Source organism: Aquila chrysaetos, chromosome 1 (genome assembly GCF_900496995.4).
Source record: "Aquila chrysaetos chrysaetos chromosome 1, bAquChr1.4, whole genome shotgun sequence".
Classification (NCBI taxonomy): domain Eukaryota; kingdom Metazoa; phylum Chordata; class Aves; order Accipitriformes; family Accipitridae; genus Aquila; species Aquila chrysaetos.
The window spans coordinates 74,413,692-74,435,251 of record NC_044004.1 but is presented as its reverse complement, the minus strand read 5'-3'; the positions used below and the strand labels follow the sequence as shown (position 1 = coordinate 74,435,251).

Below are 21,560 nucleotides of genomic sequence, written 5' to 3'. Positions count from 1 at the left end.
GCTGTCATTAAGGGAAGACAAATAGAAGTATGAACACTGCCATGCTGGGACTCAGCAGCACAATTCTGGAAAAACACACAAGACCTATTTTAATCTCCGCTGTTCTAGTGTCATTTAGTTCATTTAATCAAATAGTGGAAGTCCAGATACATAACACTACTTGCAGCTAATATATTTGGCAAAATGCTGCTACAGCCGGTTCAAAATGTTTCAAGCAGTTAAGCACACAAAGGGTATATAAAAGGGCATATATTTAAGTGGGTACATACATTAGATTTAAGAACATGTAGCTCTACAGATTTTGGAATGATTGTTAAACTGCTTCTTTCTCTGTTAATTAAAAGCTTCCATTGCCAGTTTGGTCCCCATTTTATTAAAGTGCTCCAGTGATTGGAACCTCTCCATGAACAAATAAATATAAGCAATGTTCACATATAAAAATATGTGTAAGTATATATATATTGCATATATATATATTAAAAAATATGTTTTGGTAAGAAAATTCTTTGCTTAGTAATCTGCCACCAAATACTAATCTACTGGAAGGTAGCTGTTTCTGAAATGTTTCTGCTCATAAATTGCTTTCTTATACAACCTCCACAGCATAGTCTGATGCATGATTCTCTATACAGGTATAAAGCTTGCTAAGAGTTTTGTTTCAGGTATTTTAGAACTGCAGTGGTATTTTAGAATGTGTTTTAAACATTTTTGAAGTGTACATGATTTGTATATCACAATTATAAGTAATTTTCTTTTTCTTGTTTTCCTCCAGAATATAGAAGAACAAAGGTAGGATATTACTCACAATAACAAGCTACTGTGTTATGCATAAACACTGTAGGCTCCAGCACTCATCTTTCCAGGTACATTCATAAAAGTGTGATAGCCGTGGGTCTTGGTTTATGTTTAGCAAAACACACTAACGCATCTAGCCTTTTCTGCAATATGGGATTTGTGTTTCATATTCAAAAGAACAGGAAAACATTCAGTTGCTGAGCAAAGGCTTATGGTGCATTGTGCTTCATACGTGATGAAAAAGGGTGATCAAAAGATGGTATTTATTGTAATATAGTGGTGTTATTTATGAATACTAGACCTCTTGTCTCTTTTTTTGTGTCTTTGTTTTGGGTTTTTCCCCAGGTGTCTCAGCTGGAAAATAAAGAGATGGGCTCGCGCTGAGAAGTCAGTGGAGATAACTACAACACTAATACCATGGATATATACTGAAGTATTAGATATAAACATGCTGTACGCTTAGGTCTGTCCTTGTCGTTAAGTTTCTGTAGCTGGTGCTACAGACCAGCTTATGTAAACAGAGTGATCCTGATGCCATGTTATCTGCCTTACAATTAGTATTTTTTGAATGCTTTTAGAATTGATTGAAAAAAGGGGGGATAATAACATCTTCCCGCACTCACAGGATGCCTTGCTTATGCCACTGTGGGGAACTGTAGTTTCAGTGGTTACAACATTGTTTGCAATTCAAAAACTCAGTTAAGGACATCTCTGCCAAAATATGTGGAATATGATTGGAACAGCACAGTGGCACCTCCTTAGACTTAACAGAAGACACTTTACATGGTTGCCTTAAATACAATGACATAGAGATTAGCTGGGTATTTTTTGTTTTCCTGGTGAAATTCACCTTCCACATATAACATTTTAAAACTGAGGATTTTGCCATTTCCAGAGTAGTTCTTTGACCAAGTAAGTAATTTGTTGCCTGGCTCTTCAAAAAGCTGAAATCACCAGGATTTTTCATTAGTGGAATTACCATCTGATTTTCTTTCTCTCAAGATTTCTTCATAAAACCAACAGACAAATTCATTTAAGGCAACAGATCCGTCTCAGTTTCACTGCAAGAAAAATGTTGTCATTTTTGTAGCTGAGAATATAAAGTCCGGTTCTGCCCTAATATATTCAGACATGCAAATAGAAGTGAAGTTTCTGGGAGTTAGTTAGACAGACATAACCAAGGGCAGAGCTTGGTTCCATATATTTCAAGATAGAGTTTACAAAAATAACTCCGGGATTTTCCATCTGCTTGCTATTACTGAGCACAGAACGCTCTGTCCCTCTAAGCTTAGGTCTGTCAGCTATGTTTGCTTATTATTTAATGGTATCCTGAAAGGCTCAGTTACCTTAATACTGACTGAAGTATAAATGTCTGTATAGGTAAGTGGGAGATAAAAAACAGTCTTTTTTTTGCCGGTTTAGTCCTGATATACTCAGAACATTGTCACATATTCTAAGTCAAATGTTATAGCACGGAGAAAAGTAAATAAAATTGCCTTAAAAATCCTGAAATTTTATAACAGTGAAACACATACTTCCAGATAAGTGCATCTGAGAAAATATCTCAAAATTGACAAAAACCATACCCATTGGGTGTAAAAGTTACAACCTGCTCCTTTTAATTTCAAATTATATTAATAACAATTTTCCTTCATTTTTCAGTGTCCATCAACAGTCTCCTCTTGCATCCCAAGCCCCATTCCCATACTTTAAGCAGAGTCTCGCCTTATTCCCAGCCATTGAGGTGACACCTGGACTGCAGGTATGTGGTCATAAAAGTGGCAGAAGACTGAAATAAAGGGCCTCTTGGAGGAAGAGAAAGAAAGGTTTTGAAGTGGCAGCAGGAGTAATTTTAATGGGACAAGGAAATCAGTAGGAGAAAACCAAGAAATCTTCTTATATGGAGGCATTTTGCTCTCAAAATGCTTTCTCAAATTTTCTAAGTTGTATCTTTCATAAGAAGGAGTGGGGAGATGTATTTTTGTGAGAATTAGTTGTTTAGAAGACTGTTGGAATCCACTTAATGAAAATGTGATAGGCAGTCCTTGTGGCATAGTTGTTTCAAATGACTCTGAGGGTGCAAATCACTTCTTTTTTTTTAATAGATTCCCCATGTTCTGTTTTCCTTTTTCAATGACTTTGATGAAAGAAGTTTTGATCAGCTCCACAGTTCTTGTTACAGTTAAACTCCCCATGATAGTTTGTACAAAAAACCCAGATAACATCGCAAATCCAACATGGGAATCCTAAAAAAAAACCCCTCCACAACTCAAGTCCAGATTTCCACAGGGGCTTTGGCTGAACAAAGCACAGAAAAAAGAGCTTTATTTATGAGAAATTCGTAATCTTCTGGGACCTGAGATTCCTTTTACATGTACTTTACTCTGGTTTACGCATTTCCTGACAATTAATGTTGAGAAGTTTCTATGTAAAGTATTAGCATAATTACTGTCTCTCTTATTCTTGTTAAAATGGCACTTTTAAATAATGTAGTATGTGAAACAGGCTTTTAATAATAACTGGAAAGGCCTTGGAAAAGAATTTCATGAAAATTTGGGCTGTCAAGAAGTATTGTCAATCTCTGATTGACTTGTGTCACTTCTCTTTAGTTACGCGCTCTTTGAAGGGTTCCTTAGGGGTGTCTGTGTCATGTTAGATTTTGGGTTTAGTTTATCCTCACAGAAAATCACATACACTAAATATTTTTAGTATTAAAATCCATTCTAAAAATGTAATTCACATAAAACCAGCTTCACTATCTTGTATTGTAAACTTCAGAGAGAAAATACTAGCTTTAGTGTGATATATGTTAGTCTATCATAAATAATGGTCTTCATCTGCCAATAGAAGAAATTTTAGTTTCCAGGTAAACCAGCTCACGTGAAATATTTATTTGCCAGTACATGTGCTGGAAGAATGTTGGGGAAAATCAAACTCATTCAGACAATTCGAAGGAAAAAACCCCAACATTTAGCACTCAAAGAAACAAGCCCACAAAAATGACTTAGAAGTTTATTGCCAAGATCTCTCTGAACTTGCACTCCAGAGATTTGGTTTTCTTTGAAATTATACATCACTGTCCAGGACCTTAATTACGCTGTTTCATAATCTTGTGTGACTCCTGTCATCTTCACCATAGGGTGTGCCCATGAAGACAATGGTGTAATTTCATTTTGGAAACGTGGATTGAAATTGGTGATGCACTGAGTAGGGAGTGACAGGAGAGAGTTTCCTGTACTAACCACCACACCAATCAGTGCAATTCACTCTGCCCCAACAGGGATGCTCTATTTGGTCAAAGCTGTTCCTGCTGAGATCCACTTCCACATAAATTCCCTATAATTTCTCTGAGAGTACCTAACACTTCTCCTCTGGAGGTTACAGTATCTTACATCCCTTGTAAACCCTGTGTGCTTTAATATGTAAATAGTTGGTTATTTTAACAAAGCTGGGAGGCAGGATTATTTGGAAAACAGATTTTAATTCACGTTTTTGGAATATTTTGATCTTTTTTTCTGTAAATATGCCAGTGAAAACCTCCTAGTAGAGGGGAGCTTTAAATTGATTACTGTTTGTCTCAGATTCATCCCTTGAATTCAATGGTGCAGTAAGACATGTCTTAACATTGGTGAAGTATTAGTATACAAACCTGCACCGACTGTAGGGTATACTTTAGGAGCTGTGTATATATATTTAGTAGCAGAAAGATGGGCAATTTAACCAGTTCTGAGACACAAAATAGAATATTCTTAGAACAGAGGAAAACTGAACAGGAGTAGTATCCACTATAATTTTAATGACAGACTAACATGAAGTAACTTCAGTAGATTATGGTGTCTCCTTCCAAATACTCTGGTCCCATTTATTTATTTTCAAAAATTCCCGGATCCACAGCAAACTAATTCCTGAGTTGAAGATAACTGGCTGTGTTCCCCACCTGCCTTCTCTGTGTTCACATCTGCTGTTCACTGCATGGTTTCATGGTTTTAGTTTCTTTGGGGTTCTAACTCAGGAAAATACAACTGGGTCACGAGCCATTGCTGCAGTCCTCAAGCTCAGAGGAAAATAAACTTTTTTTTTTTTTTTTTCCCCCCTTCAAAAAAGTATATGCAGTAGGTTTGTAGCAAACTCCCAGACGTATACATTTATTTTTGAAGTCTAACAGCTATAAATATGTACCCACAGGACTCGGGGACTAAACTGGATAAACACCTGAGTCTTTCTCATGCTTTGTAAGTGTCAAAAATCCCTTTAATGTGCTTCTCCCTTCATTTAACTCCTGATTTGTTTCTGCCTTGGACCACTTTTACATCTGTTTCTCCATCTGCCAGTGCTCTTACAACACCAAAAGCCTGGTTGCCTAACTTTAAATGCTGTAGAGAGATCTGACAAAATGGAAGTGGATCAAAACTTGGGTGCTAGCCGCTGTTGCAGCTTAGCAAATACGATTGTTTCTGATTTTACTAAATGCCACATGCTGTGTATTAACTCACGAGCGCTGGCCTCGGGACTTGCCTGGACTCGCCTTGGCCAGAGTTCATTTTAGCTTGTTTCCAGCTGCGATAGCAATTGTCTGTCTGTCAGAAGACTATTACCTACCTTGTTTAAGCTTATCTCTGTGCATACCAAATGTGGTAAAGGTCTAGCAAAGCTGCGCAGTCCCTGCATAACAAGCAAAAGACCTTTTCTGATAACCGGGGCTGCGGGAGGCTGTTGTGTGTCTTTAACAGCGAAGGGGTGAGGATTGTCAAGCTGTAGCTGGGATCCAGTGGGGAAAAAAGTACAAGTGAGCAGACTGCCTTAAGAAAACATGAAATAATAGCCCTGGGCAGGTCCAAGACTGAAGAGAAATAAAACCCCACCGTGAATGCCATGCTCCTCCCAGCAAAGCCCTCAGGATGCTAACAGGTTGATGTAACACCTTCCTATCCAAATTTCTTGGGCACTGTGGACCTTGGGACTCAGAGGGACACCCCCAAGGTGAGCATAATGCTGGGGAAAAGGAGTAGACACTAGAAAGTGGCTATATTACTAAATAATTGTAAATATAATGGGATTTTTTTTCTATATTAATTTGGACTTCCCATAGTCCTTGATACAGTGCACATTTTGCTGGGGAGGATCACAAAGTACGGGACCAGCCACCAGCTTTCTGGATCCAGCTCCATGGAGGTGGCCAAAGATCAAGGGGGTGTAGAGAGGAAAGTGTGGACCAGAGGAAGAAAATCACTGTGGAAGTGAACAGCCCTGAGGTTTTATGAGATCACTGAAATAGTTCCAGGGAACTATAAAATCCCTGAAATCCAGGGGAAAAAAAAAACAAAAAATAAAAAAAATCTTTTTTTTCTTTCTTTTGTTCAAAACTTTGAAACAACTAGCTTTACTAAAACTGTTGTGAGAAATGATGGAATTTTATCAGCTCTGCAGTGCTTTCTAACAAAGTTGGTTTGCAGCAAGGCTGCTTTCCCTGTGAAGAGCAGAAGGTAGGCATGTCAGTCTCAGGAGCATCTTGGTAGGAGCTAAGTCAGGAAGAGCTTGCAGTCTTCGAAGTGGATAACCAAACTGTAGGGTGATTCCAGTCCCAAAGAGAGGGCACATAAAACAATTACGGTATCACGACAGTAAGAATGTTACCAACGGCTGATGAAGGATATATGTTTTTAAAATAACAAAGGGAATTGCTTAAAACTCAGGGTCTGGGTAAAATAGACTTTGAATTTACCTAAGTTTTTAACTTTTTAACTTTTCACTTATTTCAGGTTTACTTATTCAGTTTAAATCTAGATTTAACTCCCTAAGGTAGGTGTTTATTTTGGGGAAAGCTGAGTTGTCTGAGCACCTGTGTTTATGTGGGGCGTTGGGAAGAGGACTGGTGCATTTGGATTATTTTCCTGAGGCCAGTACAAATACCGATAGTTGTAAATTTTAGAAAATTCATATTGTCTGTTCTGCGGTTGCAGCGGGATGGCAGGGAAATCATTAACAATAGTATTTCAGCTTTAACGTGAATTATGCATCTCTGTAATGTTTCTGCTAGTTCTTACCGTTATGGCTATCAAAGCACTATGGAACTATTTTATTCCGAAGTAGCTACGCATAACTCTGTTTTAATATGAAGCAATATCTACGCTTTAGCTGGGGGAATGTAATCCTAGCTCATGCACAATCCCAGGGTCCGCACGGCTGGAGTACGTCTGTTTCAATACGTGCTCCTCCGGCAGATGTTTTCTTTCCTTGCCGAGGATCCAGCCTGCGCGGATTTCATGCGGCGCGCTCAGGCTGCTCAGCCGGCAGAGCGACGTAGGGGCACAGGGGAGATGTCCTTCCCCAGCTCCAGCTCCTGCCAGCTTCCCTGCAGCCGATCAGCCTAAAGGCATAACCGCCTCTCCCTGCTTTATTCCTGTCTGCACACAGATAACAGGCTCTGGATCACAGGGCTTTTAACAACTAAGGGTCAATAAATTTTATACAGTACACGCCATGACAGTAACAGGGATACTGCGTGTGTATATCTTTTCTAAGGGCTGCCTATAAAAAGCCCTTTGGCGATTAACAACTACTGTAATGTCCCCTGTCAGGAATTTTACCGCTTTGACATCAAGCACTTTGGCCTTCAAACAATTGTGCACAAAAGGTTCAAAACAGAGTTAGCTCTTTCAAAGAGTGAATCATTTTCTGTTTTGTTTTGTTCTGGAGAAGAATTAGGTAGAGTGTCTCTTTTCTTCCCTTCTTAATGCCTTCCATTCCCTAAAGAAGATTGTGCAGCCATTTAAGCTCTAGTTTATCAGTGCAGAGATGAAAAGAGGAGCGGTATGTTCTGGGGAGAGCATCAGTGTCACTCTGCATGGCTTCCTCAGAGGAAGATCCAACATAAGGAAAGCAACAACATCAGTTGCTGGAGACTTTTTTTCCCCCCCCCATAGCTGCTCTATTTCTGTTTCTCTTCATATACCCGTAATTTTTTTTTTATAAACTGGGCTAATTCAAGGAGCCCTGGTGAAACTTTTAAGTGGCTCAGAAATGAAAAACAATTCAAGGTTAAGAGAAAGATGAAAAATTTTCTGTATTTTCCTACAGCCAGAATAAAATAACCAGAAAACCCTGTGGGCAATTTATCCTCAAGAGAGGAAGGACAAAAAGCTTTGTCCTTTGAGAAGTATATTCATGACTCAACAATAAAAGTCATGCTGGGCTTCAATATAGTATGAAGACACCAGGAAATCTCATCTTGGTCTTCTGCTACTCTAGTCAGTCACATTATACTGCTGAGTGAAGGATATTCGTGATTTGCACCTTCAGGTTATATTTTCTTGCAACATAAACATTGTTTTCCCTGAGAACTTTAAAATGCCTGTTTAAAACACTATATTCAGTTTAATCTCTCCCAGCAATATAGCTGGAGAGATATATATCCCTGGAAATATATATCCCTGAAATTTATACTCAAGCATTCTGTGAATTTTGATGTAGTATTTTAGAAAGTAGATTTCTGTAACTGAAAAAAAAATCAAATTCTTTCTAAAATGGTTGAACAGTCCATGCATAAAAACGCTTCTGTGGACAACTTGATGCAGTTTGCAATCTACAGTTCAAAGACTTAGTTACTCTCTTCCAGTATTTTATTCAAAAAGCAATTGTAACTTATGTAGATTGGAATATGCAGGATAGTTCACGTGCTTGCAGAAATAAAAATGCAGGTCAATAATTTTCTAATTTCAAATTGGGAATGGTGGACCAGTAATGGACAGATGTCAGAAGAGATGAGATGAGCAATATTTTGTTGTTTAAAGCAAATAAAATCTAGTTCAAAATGAGAGCTAGGAAGCTAACACAAGGCAGTTATTTGCCCAGAAATGGAGCCTGAAGGCAGAGATTGGTATATACCATGAATTTCAGAATTCTCTGCTATCAAATAGGCATGCCGCTTTGTGCAATCCAAGATATTGTTTTTCATTTACACATCCTGAACTATTAGTTCCTAGGATGTGAAAAGTCTCTCTTAAGAACTTATGATAAATTCCCGTGGTTTACTATTAATTTTAATCATAATTTATCATATATTAAATACAAAATTAGATTTATTTATATGCATTATATATTAAATTTAATTTAAATTCTCTATTTGAATAAAAACCAAGAATAAAATTGCTTGGACTCATCTTAATGATCGAAACTTGTGTACTACCTGACAAAAAAAGGAACAGTTCCTCTAGATTCCCTTTGTTGAACTGGTTTCTCTCTAGAATGAAGACCAAACATAAACACCTCATTTCATAAACTTGGAAAATGCAAATGCATCAGTGGTTTTGCAACAGTTTTGCAATTATGGCTTTTATGTGTTGCTAATGATTTTTAATGATACGAGAAAAAGAAAAAGATCACACAGTCATCATCTTTGATGATGTCAGGAGATGTTGGGAAACTGGTATCCATAGCATGTCTGGAATTTACAGGTGCTTGTCACAGGAATACTGGTAAATCAATATAATGCTGCTATACAACCATCTTTTTGCTATGCTGCTGTAGCAAAATAACAGCAGGATTTGTTTAAGGTTCTTGAAGAACTTTTTTAAGTGTAGGTGAGTGCGAGGTGTCGCTAGTAAAGAATTTATGGTATTTCAGCTGCCCCTCAGCCAGTCTGCTAACTTAAGATTTTTCTGTTTCCTCCAAGCTGAAACGCTAGTTCCCCAAATCCCTGTTTCTTCCAGATGCGTTGCCAATATCTGTAAATAATGCAAAAGGCACTTGCAAAATTCAATTCCATCACATCACCATTTTGCTTGTGGAATTACTTTATCTGAAATACATTTTCCTTTACAACTGGAATTGGAAATGGCCTTCAGATTTATGAGGCAACAGGTGATGAGGCAACAGGCTTTTATTCATTCTTTCCCAATTTCGTAGTTGGTACCAGACACTCGTCTTCAAAAATAAAATTAAGAAATTAGAGTATTTCACGCTGATCATTTGCTTTTAACAAAACAAGGCTGACATGCGTTGGCTGTTGTTAGCATCACATTATGCCCGTGACAGGGGAAGGGAATGACTTTGCATGTCAGAGTTAGCGATGCATTCAACTTACATATACGCTGTAGGTTGTCAGAGCGCTAGTAGAACAGTAATGGCAATTTTCCAGTATGAAATGCGGTTGTTTTCAAGCATTTAATCTGCTCAATCAGTTTTGCATAAATTCACAGAGAAAACTCTGCTTTTGTTTTTTTAATCTACCTGGAGTGTTTTACCAAAAATGGATGTCTATATGTCGTCCTGTAAACAGCTCATACTGCGGGTGAGGGTTTTGTGGCATACACAAAGTTGCTGGGTTTTGAACATCTATGTACGATAAATAATGAATGAAACATCCTACGCTAAAATGTAATGCAGATAAGTCATTTGAGTACAAAAATTAAATGTGAACCAGATGCTTTTGGGTTTTAAAGAGCTGCCAGGATGACACCGCTATAGTACAAGGACACTGTCGGGACAGCTGTTCTACATGCTGGGTCCCAGCTGCAAATGTGATGTACCTTTCTGAAAGCAATTCAGAATTGCCATAAATCCTTTGCTAATAAGTTGCTCTCAGGCTTTAAAAGGACTCTGGCAATGATTAGATTTCTGATATAACAAGATTTACTTACTGACAAGGTGTAATATACAACATATACGAGAAGTGAAATTTACAGTGAATGGTCACTCTTAAAAACATTTCATTTGTCATTGCCTTGGTCACCAGGCTATCACATTACTTCTGTATCATTTATTTTTAGTAGAAGGAGTACTGTAATAATTGTGTCTGGTGATGGAAAACGAGGCTAGACAGTAACTCCTTTGGAACAGAACATGGAGCAGGGAAGAAAAAAAAGGCCAAAAATTGCTTACCTTTTGAGACAAGATTTTTATAACACTGAGCAAGTCGTGTGTGTGTGTCTTGCTTTAAGCACTTCTGGTACTGCTTAAATATCTTACTGAATAGGACCCACGTCAGATTTAAAGTCTTAGAGTTGATTAAAGGTAATAGTGAAGAACACGAAGCCTCCCATATTCCTACTCCTTTTTTGACTTTTTTTTTTTTTTTTTGTACAAACTGTACTCCTTCTGTTTGTCATTTTAGCTTAAATATTTGTCTGTGGAATCTTTTCTTTTTTCTTCTAAATTATTCTGTTTGGGGAGCTTTTGGGTGTCAATCATTGCAAAAAGAACGAGCAGCAGATAACAAACAGCAGTCCTTCATCATCTGAAACAAAAGAACCTGAGTCTCTCAAAGGACAAACTTTAAACTTATATTCTTTCATCAGGAAAATCATAACCAAAATAGATTAGTTTTAAAAGTGTACCGAAGAGAATTTGCCAAGTAGACAGACCAATAGAAAATAAGGTTCGTTTATTCCCCAAGGGGTGCTGCTTCATTTGCTGCATTGTTACCCTAGATGGTTTCTTATTGCTCATGTGGATGAAAAAGGAAAAGAGCAGAAGTAGTGCGACAGGGGATGATATGAATTAAGGATGAACAACCAGATGGATCACTGTTGAAGCATGCTGGTCGTTATGAGTGGTACCCTGGCTTAGGGCATTTCCAGAGCACGTAGCTCAGGGTTTGTATGAGCTATCGACCTTGTAACAAGCTGCTGAAGCAATTTGTTATTCAGGGGCCAATATTTGCTCTCTATACTTCCTTTGGATTATGTAGATTTTCTCTCTTCCATTTTTCTAAATCCTACCAGCCACTCAGCAGCAGCATTTAACTCATGGCAAAGAAAATAAGGTCCTGTTCCTGACTTTGGCAATTGCTAAGTGTCTCTTTGGTCTACAATTTTGCACGTAGATCTAGTTCCCTAAATTCCACCCAAATGTCACAGTTACTAAACTCTCTGCAGGAGTTGTCCTTAATGTTTAAGTTGCATAGCACATCTTTCAGGAAAGAGGTTTTATTTAATTTTACTGAGAAGTAGAACATAGTGTCCATTCATGTAATGCTATAAAGTATATTAAGAACCCTATGTTTCTAACCAAACAAGAAAACCAGCTATGTTTAATAGTAAACTTTATTACTATTTGTATAAAAAGACAAAATAAATCTGATACCTTTACAGGGAAGGGGAATTTATGAGAGCTAAAGAAAAGGGATTTGGTAACATGACCTTTTAATAAGCTGCAGCCAGTGTCCTCAAATTGAAAAGAAAACAGAAAAATGGAAAGGAAAAGGAAAAGATGGTGCAGCCTAGTCACAGCCTACTGCTAGAATGACAATATCACTCTGTGAAGTACTGTTAAAGGCAGAAAGACAGACAACAAAGAGGAGTAGTTAAATATTTACCATCTGAACCTTGTAAAGGACTCAGCCATACAACAGCTATGACTGCCCTCGATGTCTTGTTTCAGGAAGAGCCAGGTTCCTTGGAACCAGGCCGTAATTCTGCTTTGTGAGGCTGCAGTGTTTAAGGGTCAAGAGACTAGGAGAGGCACAGAACTGCTTTTGTCTGGATTGTTGAAAGATCAATGGGAAAAAAAAAGCAGTCAAATATAGCATATGGCCAAAAAAAGCATAGACTGAAAAAAACCCTCAGCCATACATGACACAGAGACAGACCAAAACACTTAGCAGAAGTCTTAACCGTTCAATTTGTCATGGCTGAGCCTGATTACAGAGACACTTGTCCGAGAGTAACATGGAGGATGCAAGATTCAACAGCCATAACAATTCAGTAACTACCATCTTGTTGCAAACATTATTTCAATTAGGATTGTCAAATGCTGGAAGAAATCACCTATGTAACAACCCTCTGTGGCTTTTTTACACTTGCAAATTCTGCATACGTGTGGAGCTCCATTCCACAAGATGCTAAGCATCTTTTATTTGTATGATGCCCAAAAGACTCGAAATAATCAGCATTCGCAATTCCATGCTTAGTTCTACAAAAAAGCTAGATAGGTAGACAGACAGATGATGCAGGTGAAGTATATAAGATGGGCACCCATAGCCACCTTGGTACAAAATTAATAACTGGAATTCCCATGCCTTTCTTGCCAGATCCATCAAGGCATCCAATATTTGTGGACACCCAGATATTCAAAAATAATATGTCATAAGCATCTCAAGGTCTGTTTGCAAACGTGCCAGGAATGCAAAAGCTTTTTAAAACATTTACCAGTTACGTGTCCATATTTAACCCAGGGAGAAGTTCTCTGAGCATATCTGCCGAACTCGTATATCAGTCATGAGAGCTGTTACAGTTAATGTAGATTTCCACTCAACCTAGATTTCCACTTACCTTGCCTTCTGGGAAGAACTGGAAACTGGTTTTGGTTTTTTTTAGGCTCTAACAACAAAGTGATGAGGCCTGGACTAAGGAAGAGAATGTTCCCAGTCCCTCTGGCTGTAGCTATTCTCCTTTGTATGGAGCAGGGACATACTCTTTGGATACAAGCATCTCCGAGGCCAAGCAAGAGTAAGGGAGTCAGGTTGTTCAGGTGAATGTTCTGTAAAGAACAAAGTTATGGCTTTCAAGTCTTCAGAGAATCATTAATACAAACTACCAACAGATACTAACATGTCCTTTGCCATAATATCTGTGCAAAGTGACAGACTAAAGCACACAAATCTAGGAAGAGGTTTGGAGCTTAAAATTCTGGCTGGAGGGACACCACTCTTACACTACATAATTCAAAGCAGTAATGTTCATGCCAGCTTTCCGATATATTTCCTGCAAATAAAATCCAAAAATGATTACAATATATTATGTTGATGGTAAAAATATACATGCCATTTCAGGAACTGGCTGTAAAGTTGATGATACTTAAAGAAAAAAGATCTTGAAAGAATGGTTCCAACATCCCTTCATAGTGACATTAAGAAAAACGGAGGGGCCAATTGTTATTAATTCATAACGCTATGAACATATGAAATTAAATACAAAAGTAACTTTGTCTCAGTTTTCATGCAATCACGCAAACTTATTATTTAAAACTAGGTAATCAAGCTGGGGCTAAGTGCAAGCTGGTATGCAACCGATCTGACTTCTCAGACCCGTTAAGGAGTTTACTTTCACAAGACAAAGCTGATTATTATTTGAAACTGTGCATCATTTTGTGTGCATGTATGAGGCCCAAATGTTGTTGCAATGTTGTACTGAGAAGTTTTATTACACACTGATTCAATAAGCTTTTGTGTTATTTCAAAGGCCGATGGAATATTATAGTAAACACAAAAGTATCAAGTGTAAGACTATACATTATGGTTATATTACTACTGTTATCATTTATGTAGTGAAAAAGCAATTCCAGAACTTCTCAAAGCAGTTTTTACTGCTGTCATATTGCATTGCCTGTTTGGAGGAAAAACAGACAAATGCAGAGCTCTGATTTTCCTTTCCCAGGTTCTGTCAGAAGCTTGGGGAATTTCTGGTGGTGACATTTTTTTTGTGTGCCCCTCTGCAGTGTCTCATGTTTTCCACTCACAACTAGGGAGTAACAGAAGAAAAACTATGGTTTTCTATGGATATCTCTTTTTTCAGAATTCTAGATTAACATTGCTTAGCATGCTATTTAGCCAAATAAAACTGTTTTTTCTTATCTTTTTACATTGCTGCATTACATGATGCTGCAACGTTAGATTTAAAAAAACGGAGGTGATACGTAAACATAGCATAAATAAGACCTTGTTTAATATGAACTGTACTCTGCACTTAGAGTTTTTTAGTTTTACCAACAATATTTCATCCTTATGAAATCAAAAGTGTATCTGGAAGGTGTGTTTTTATGTTCAGAAAGCAGAAAAGTAGGTAAGAAAGTTTAAATGAAAAAAAAAGAAAGAAATGTGTTGATTTTATATTTTTGCCAGCCACATCTGTATTCTACTCATTAGGCAATCTCCCAAAGATTTTTTTTTTTTTAAGTGAAGCATTTCATTACCTTCAAGTAAATAGTTTCATATTACTTTATAATCTATATTTAGTATTTCAGATAGAAATATTATTCCATATATACTGAAATTATGAGAGTAAGAGCTGTGAAATAAGGGGGAGGGAAGTAGATATTTTCTGTGTCATAGACTGATTTTTCAAATATGCCAAAACCTACCCCTTAAGCATGTACCTTTAATTTAATGTTTCATAAGCATATATAAAGCCATGGGTTGTGGCACTTTAAATACAGGTGTAACATTTTTCAGATGTTTTCTGCCTGTCATCTTATTGTGCTGGCAATCTGCATTAATGGTGTTACACTGTACCTTGCAATACTGTATTTGGATTAGAGATGTACCAATACTGAAATATTCAGGGGTCTAACAAGGTCATATTGAAGAAGAATATGCAGTGCTCTTCTAAAGCAATTGCTTTTTTTGAAGTACTTCATTGACAGGGCTTTTTTACACAAATAATTGTATTTATATGAGCTTTCTTCAGTCATAATGCCCTTTAAGCACCATATGTTGTCCTCAGAGAAAGTTTACAGATTTTCAAAGGTTAGACCTTTATTTTGGGGTTCTTGGTTCTTACACTCAATTGTTCAAACTGAATGGTAATTTTACTTTTAGATCTTATTCTTGCTTTTAAAAGAGGCAAGTCTTTTGGTGCTTTTCTCCCCGCGTGCCTTCCCCCGCCCCCCCTTCACCTCAAATCAAGGACAAAATGGCTTAGCTTCTGTTATGATGACAGCATCTGTGCTAAATGTGTTTGACTCCCACTCTGCTTTCTTTTTCCCGAAGGAAGTGAGAAATGGGGGTAAGCAGAATTTTAAAATTATTCTTTGAGCAGATTTGTGTGTGAGGTAGAGAAGCGATGAACAGAAAGGGTCTGAGGAATGATAACCGCTAAACAGTGAGACTGAAACAGAACATGAGAACGTAAGAATAGCTGCTTTAGGTCAGACACAACCATTGTTCCCGTATCATGTCTCAAAATACAGCTAACAGGGGAAGACTCACAAAGGGTAGAATAACAAGTAAAATTTATATGAAACTCTCCCTCAAATACTCCCAGAGTCCTATCATTTGTTGCCCAGGACTTTCAGGATCACATTTCTATTTGAACTTGTCCAAGTCCCCCTTGGATCCCTGTAACCTCTCAGCATCCACCTCATCTTGTCATAAACGTCATAACAACACGTTATTTATGTTTTTATGTCTATTATCGAGGAAAACACTTTCAGAATTCAATTCCCTGCAAAAAAGGAATTAGCCATATTGTTGGAAAAAACCACGCAGTAAGGAAATGGAACCCACGTGGGTCCCTTGTGCAGTGGTAGCAGTTCTGTGGAGGAGTAGCTGGTCTGTAGCTGTGTCTACACATTACCTACCCCATTTCAGCATGCTCGCTGTGAATGTCCCAGCTCGGTTTGATGTGTCTCGGGTCCCCCAGGAACTCACATGTACAAAGAGAAAGGGGACCATGATGTTTTTTAGCTGTGTGGACGTACAGTCTGGGCATAGCTAATGTGAGTTTGCAGCATGGATGGGCATCCTTTTCTGTTTACAGCTTTTGGTGGACTAAAACGTTACCGCCTGCAGGGCCCGGTGGTGCTAGAAGTTACTGAAATTTGCCAGAAATATGTCTTATACCCACATACAAAGGATACAAACCCAGGAAAAACAAATAGGCAATTGACCCTGAAATACTTATCCGTTATCATATTGTTTGTTGCTGAAGCACTTTCAGATTCAGGTCGTTGTACCTAAATTGAACCAAATTCACATAGCGGCGGAGGGAGCTCTTTCCTAACCTGGTCCGCTCTGACTTACGGGCTAATTGGTAGGAGCGCTCCTGTGGCCAGTTCAGCTCAGCGGGTCTGAAGCAGCAGGGACTGCTGGTAAGGGGAATGGGGGAATTACAGTTTTGTCAAAAAACAGCTGTGTTCCCAGTCACTCCAACCATCTTTGGCCAAATTTCTATCTGCAAAATTAGGGTAATAATTTCTTATTATGTGTTATGAGGCTTCTAATCGCTACATAGCTCAGTATTGCAAAAGGACATAAATTATGCTTTTCTGCATTGTTGCAATTTTTTTTTATATTTGCACTCTGTTTAAATGGAAGCCATCTCGGGAATTTAAAGCATCAGTAAATGTGGTCTCATTCAAGTTAAATAACAAAAAACGGTTTTTTTTCCAAGTTGCCTATAAATTACCATGAGAAGCAAGTAATACTTATACCACCTCCCGTGATATTTATGAGTAGGAGTCAACTGATTTTGCGGAATTGGCAGTTCTAATCAGTGCTGTCCTGCTGTAAGAGTGAATTATCACAAGGCTCAATACTTGATGTAAATTTATCTTTACAAATCATTATCAGTGACAAAATTGTAAAAAGAACAGAAAATGACACAAAACCATTTTACTTTGTGCCAAAAATATAATTAGATCTGAAAATGGCAGCAAAAATTAATCCATTTTCTGACAAATCTAAGATTTTAATCTTACGAAAGGACCTCCTTAGAGCCATATATAAATACTATTAAAATACTTTTGAAAGGAACAGATGGCATTTTTTTTCCAGAGGGTGATCTGCATGTGGATGAAGTGCAGTGTTATTAATGGTCATAAAATCATTTGCAAATATTTTAAACACAAGTATTAGCATATCTCAAACTTGGCAAATGTCCTCCTTTGCAGGAAATTGAATTCTGGAAATATGTTTTCCTTGATACTAGATGTAATAATGTAATTAATGAATTGCATGCTTGCTCAGTTCAACTGAATGTTCAGGTAACGTTGTTAAATTGATGAAAAGTCAGGAAATGTAGAAAATTAATGATAAGATTTTAAGGGCATTGTGTATTTCTACATTGTCCTCTAACATGCCACATGGTCTGTGATGGACATCCTGCATTGACACATTTAGAGTTTCATTTATTGTGTAAATAATGGATACTAAATTACAAAGCTGAGAATGAAAAAGGCATAGAAAATACAGCACTATGACCCTAACTTTGATATTTTTCATCACTTTTTTTGTCACTGTTCCTTTTATAGGAATTGGATATTGATTGTACTGACACTAAGGTTTCAGGCATTGCTCAGCAACTACTGTTAAATATAATTGGCATTAATAAATTAGAAATACATACAGCATGTGTCTGTTTTCCTTGTATTGAGAGTAGCTGTATACTATTATTGTTCCACTCCTGATGTTCCAGAGGAGCAGAAAAGGAGCAGAGTCAGTCCCTGCGATGTCATTCACGGAGCTGTTAGAGGAGAAATATACACATAAATCAAGCTTGCCATTTTTAAAAGCTATCCAAATCTAATTTTTAAATTGATTTTCTCATAAGAATGAATCTACCTTGCTGTGAATTTTTTTTGTCTGTGTCCTGGTCAAAACTGTCTAGATGAAGTTGCTGATAGGTATCTTTTTTCTGCTTTCCCTTGCTTTAATACTAAATCTCTAAACCTCCTGGAGGACCAGTGGAAATTAATTAATAAAACTGGAATGTTACTCCTCCTTTTCCACCTAATTAACTGGTTTTTTTCCTAACTCTTAGCAACTTTAACTAGCACAGTTTGTCATTTACAGCTCTTCCTCTCTGGTAACTTTTGCCTCTCCCCGCTTTACTTTTAAACTATAACTTATTTCTAGCAAAAATCTCCTGGTTTTATATTCCTGTTGCCTCTCTATCACAGGAAATCCATCAATGAGAACTCTGACTGATGACAACAGGAACAGCAAAATCCCTGTAATTGCCTTGTGGCACAGTTTAGCAATTTAGTGGGCTAGAAGCTTTTTGTCCTTTGGCTGACCAGGTTGTTAGGGTCCCAAGGCTGACAATGGGCACCTCCAAAGCCTTCTGCATGAAGAGAGGACTGTAGGTCTGAAGAGGTGGCCAAAACCAGTATTGGGATACTGGGACTTCTGGTTTTGGTTTTGTTTTTATTCCTAAGCACTTTAACCATGATCTGCTTGGTAACACAGTGACCTTTTGCCAGCAACATAGAAAAACTGCTAAATAAACATGTACTGTAGAATATTTGAGAAGCTGTATTAACTTTGACAGGACTAGCACTGCTAAATGTTAAATACTTGCTCTGGGGCGTTGGGTGAGGATTTCACTATGCCTGGTTCCTGAAAGGCAAAATATATACATACATACATATAGATAGGTAGAAAGAGATATGCACTAATGAAGATATGGTGTAGTCCACTCATCTTTTGTTCAGCTCTGAAGAGAACAAACACAGCGTCACGAGACTGCCTGCAAAAGTCAGCAGTGATTTCAAACCGGCTCCATGTTATTCATCATCAAACTTATGGGCATTTTTGTATCTTTCACAGGGGCAGTTGGTACTAAAACTTCAGAACTGAGATCGCCCTGGTCATGGTTACGATGCTGGAGGGACATCAGTAAGCCTTTGTACGTACCGGGTCCTCTGGTTTGGTAAACATACAAAAAACCAAGCTTAACCATTCTGTCAAAAGACTAATTTACACTGAAATAGCATCAGTTACAATAACGCAATGGGCTCACCCAGGAATGTATTTGTACCCATGATCCTTTCTCTTTCTATGTGTAACTGCAATCAAGTGGCACAGCACTTCTCTTTTCTGACCTGTCTTGTCCTTTGCTTCCCACTCGAAAGTCATTGAAGTCTCCAACACTACTGTCCTGAGGCTCTTGCACCCTGGTATCTACTTTTAGCACTTTGCCTTCTGTGTTAATGATGAGTTTTACATCACTGAAGTGATACTTATCCACTGTACTTCAGAAATCCACAATTTTGTGGAAAAAAAAATCTGAAAAATAAACTCCGCTTTTGCTTTTGTGTACTTCTTGTTCAAATACGTTATAAGCTAGACTTTTGTCCTTAACCTGAATCAGGAAAACTCCTCTGATATTTAGCAAAAGTGTTCCTACCCATTCATGTGACATTTCTCAGAAAAAAAAGGACTACTACTAAAAGAATTTTTCTGACTTCAAATCATTCAGCACTTGAAATCTAATTCAAAAGTATTCAGCAAATGCCCCAGTTTATAATACTTGAGGAGATGAAGGAGCACAGAGGAAATAAAAATTAATGAAATAAATAAAGCAGCAAGAAGCAAGGTTGAGGTCAGAGTCTCAATGCTAAAGGTGGAAGCTTGCATTTAAAATACAAGAAAATGTCAGGAGGCTTGACCAAGTACAAGTTTGAACAGTCACAGAAACCTCCAAGTCTGAAGGTTCATATGCCCTTGTTTGCAATGTGGCTAGTACTGTTGCAGATGTTTGCATAGAATCACAGCTGAATAATTCTCCCTCCCTTTTAGTGCCCATGAGCTTCGTAGGCTGGCTTAACAGTGTTGGTGCAGAAGTCTGAGAAATGGGCAAATACAGGATAGGAACCTTTGCAAACTTGCCTGACGAAAGGTAGCAAATGAAGCTTTTCCTGAAGAGGCAGGTGTTAGCGTTCTTTTATTAGCATTATTTAACCCTGATGATTCTTGCTGGCTCCAGTTGCTTCATACGGCTTATTAACAAGTTCGTATATCCTGCCCTTATACAAAATAGTGATGCCATGGGATTAATTCATTGACTTCTACCTTTCTAAGTGAGCTGGCCATGATGCCACCATATGAGATTGCTGTCTAGACAGCCAAAGGCAGCCCGAGATGATCAGCATGCCAGCAAATCCCTTCTGTGGTATTTGGGCCCCCCTAGCAAGGTCTTTTGACTGATTTCTCTGTCTGTCACCATCAAGGACAGATATTGCTGCGAGAACAGATTGATTAAGTGATGGAAAATTTCTGGAAGCTGCTCGTTTGACTCTATACCAAAGATTAGCAAGGACGCATGTTTGTTTCTCAGTCCTACTGCCTGTATCTGAACTTGGACTTGCTCCCATACTGTGTTAATGTGAAGCAAATTTGGATTAAACTATAGGCTTGGGCCTATGCTCAAAATGCAATTCATAGGTACTGCTGTGAATAACTCATTTAACATATTGACAAGGATATTGTGGAGCATCCTTACATACATTAATGCTCTGTACTAATTAAACTTACTCTCTTCATGTTGCATGATATACTTTAAATTTTATTCTGTAATGTGAATTTAATGTAATTTTATAATTTTTAGACCATATTACATATCTCATATTGGATGCACTAGTTATTTGTGGATTGTTTTTATTTTTTTCGTAGATGACTTTTCAAGCCCTTTTAGCACCACTCCTTGGCTTGTAGGAATTTAGAAGCTGGTTTCCATGGATTTTTTTATGTTGGGATTTTAAATTAATTTTCCACAAACGCTAATGTCATTAAAATTAGATAAATAAAATTTGTGAAAAGAAAAAAACCCAGTGGTCAGTCATTATTATTTTATGCAATTTTCATTTTCTGTGAACTGGCCTCCATGAGACTAAAGAAGTTAATCATCACCTATGTATGTGGGATAAAAATCTGTGACCTTTCAGTGGATTCTGCATGAAGGCACCTGAAAATTCCAGGTAGCTTTATTTAAACAGTGCACACTGTAGAAATGTGTTGAGTTAATTATAACCTTGAATGAGGGCCAGTTCTAAATAGATCTGAGCAAAGTCCGTAGCTTAGGGTAGCAGGCTGGAAGGGCAATGGCTAGATCTCTGCTGAGCTCTGGACAGGCAGGTTTGCTGCTGCTGAAAGAAGCAGCAGTGTATTAACTCCCTCGGAGGGCAGGTACAGAGGTTGAAAGTGTCTTCCTCAGAAGCACTTTTTGCTACTCCCAGCTTCCCATGTCCTACCAGTACCAGGCCATAATTCAATAAATTCTCTAAAGACAGGTTTCCATTGCAGCTCTGCTTCCTTACCTCTCTATCCCCAT

The 21,560-nt window shown here is 37.8% G+C and overlaps 1 long non-coding RNA gene across 1 annotated transcript; it reads left to right on the top strand.

Annotated features, from left to right (window-relative positions):
* The first annotated feature begins 647 nt into the window (after positions 1–647).
* Positions 648–21,009, top strand: LOC115346958. Its single transcript, XR_003925320.1, has 4 exons — positions 648–863; positions 2,458–2,557; positions 19,058–19,136; positions 20,903–21,009. It is a non-coding gene; the product is annotated as an uncharacterized LOC115346958 (long non-coding RNA).
* The last annotated feature ends 551 nt before the right edge of the window (positions 21,010–21,560 follow it).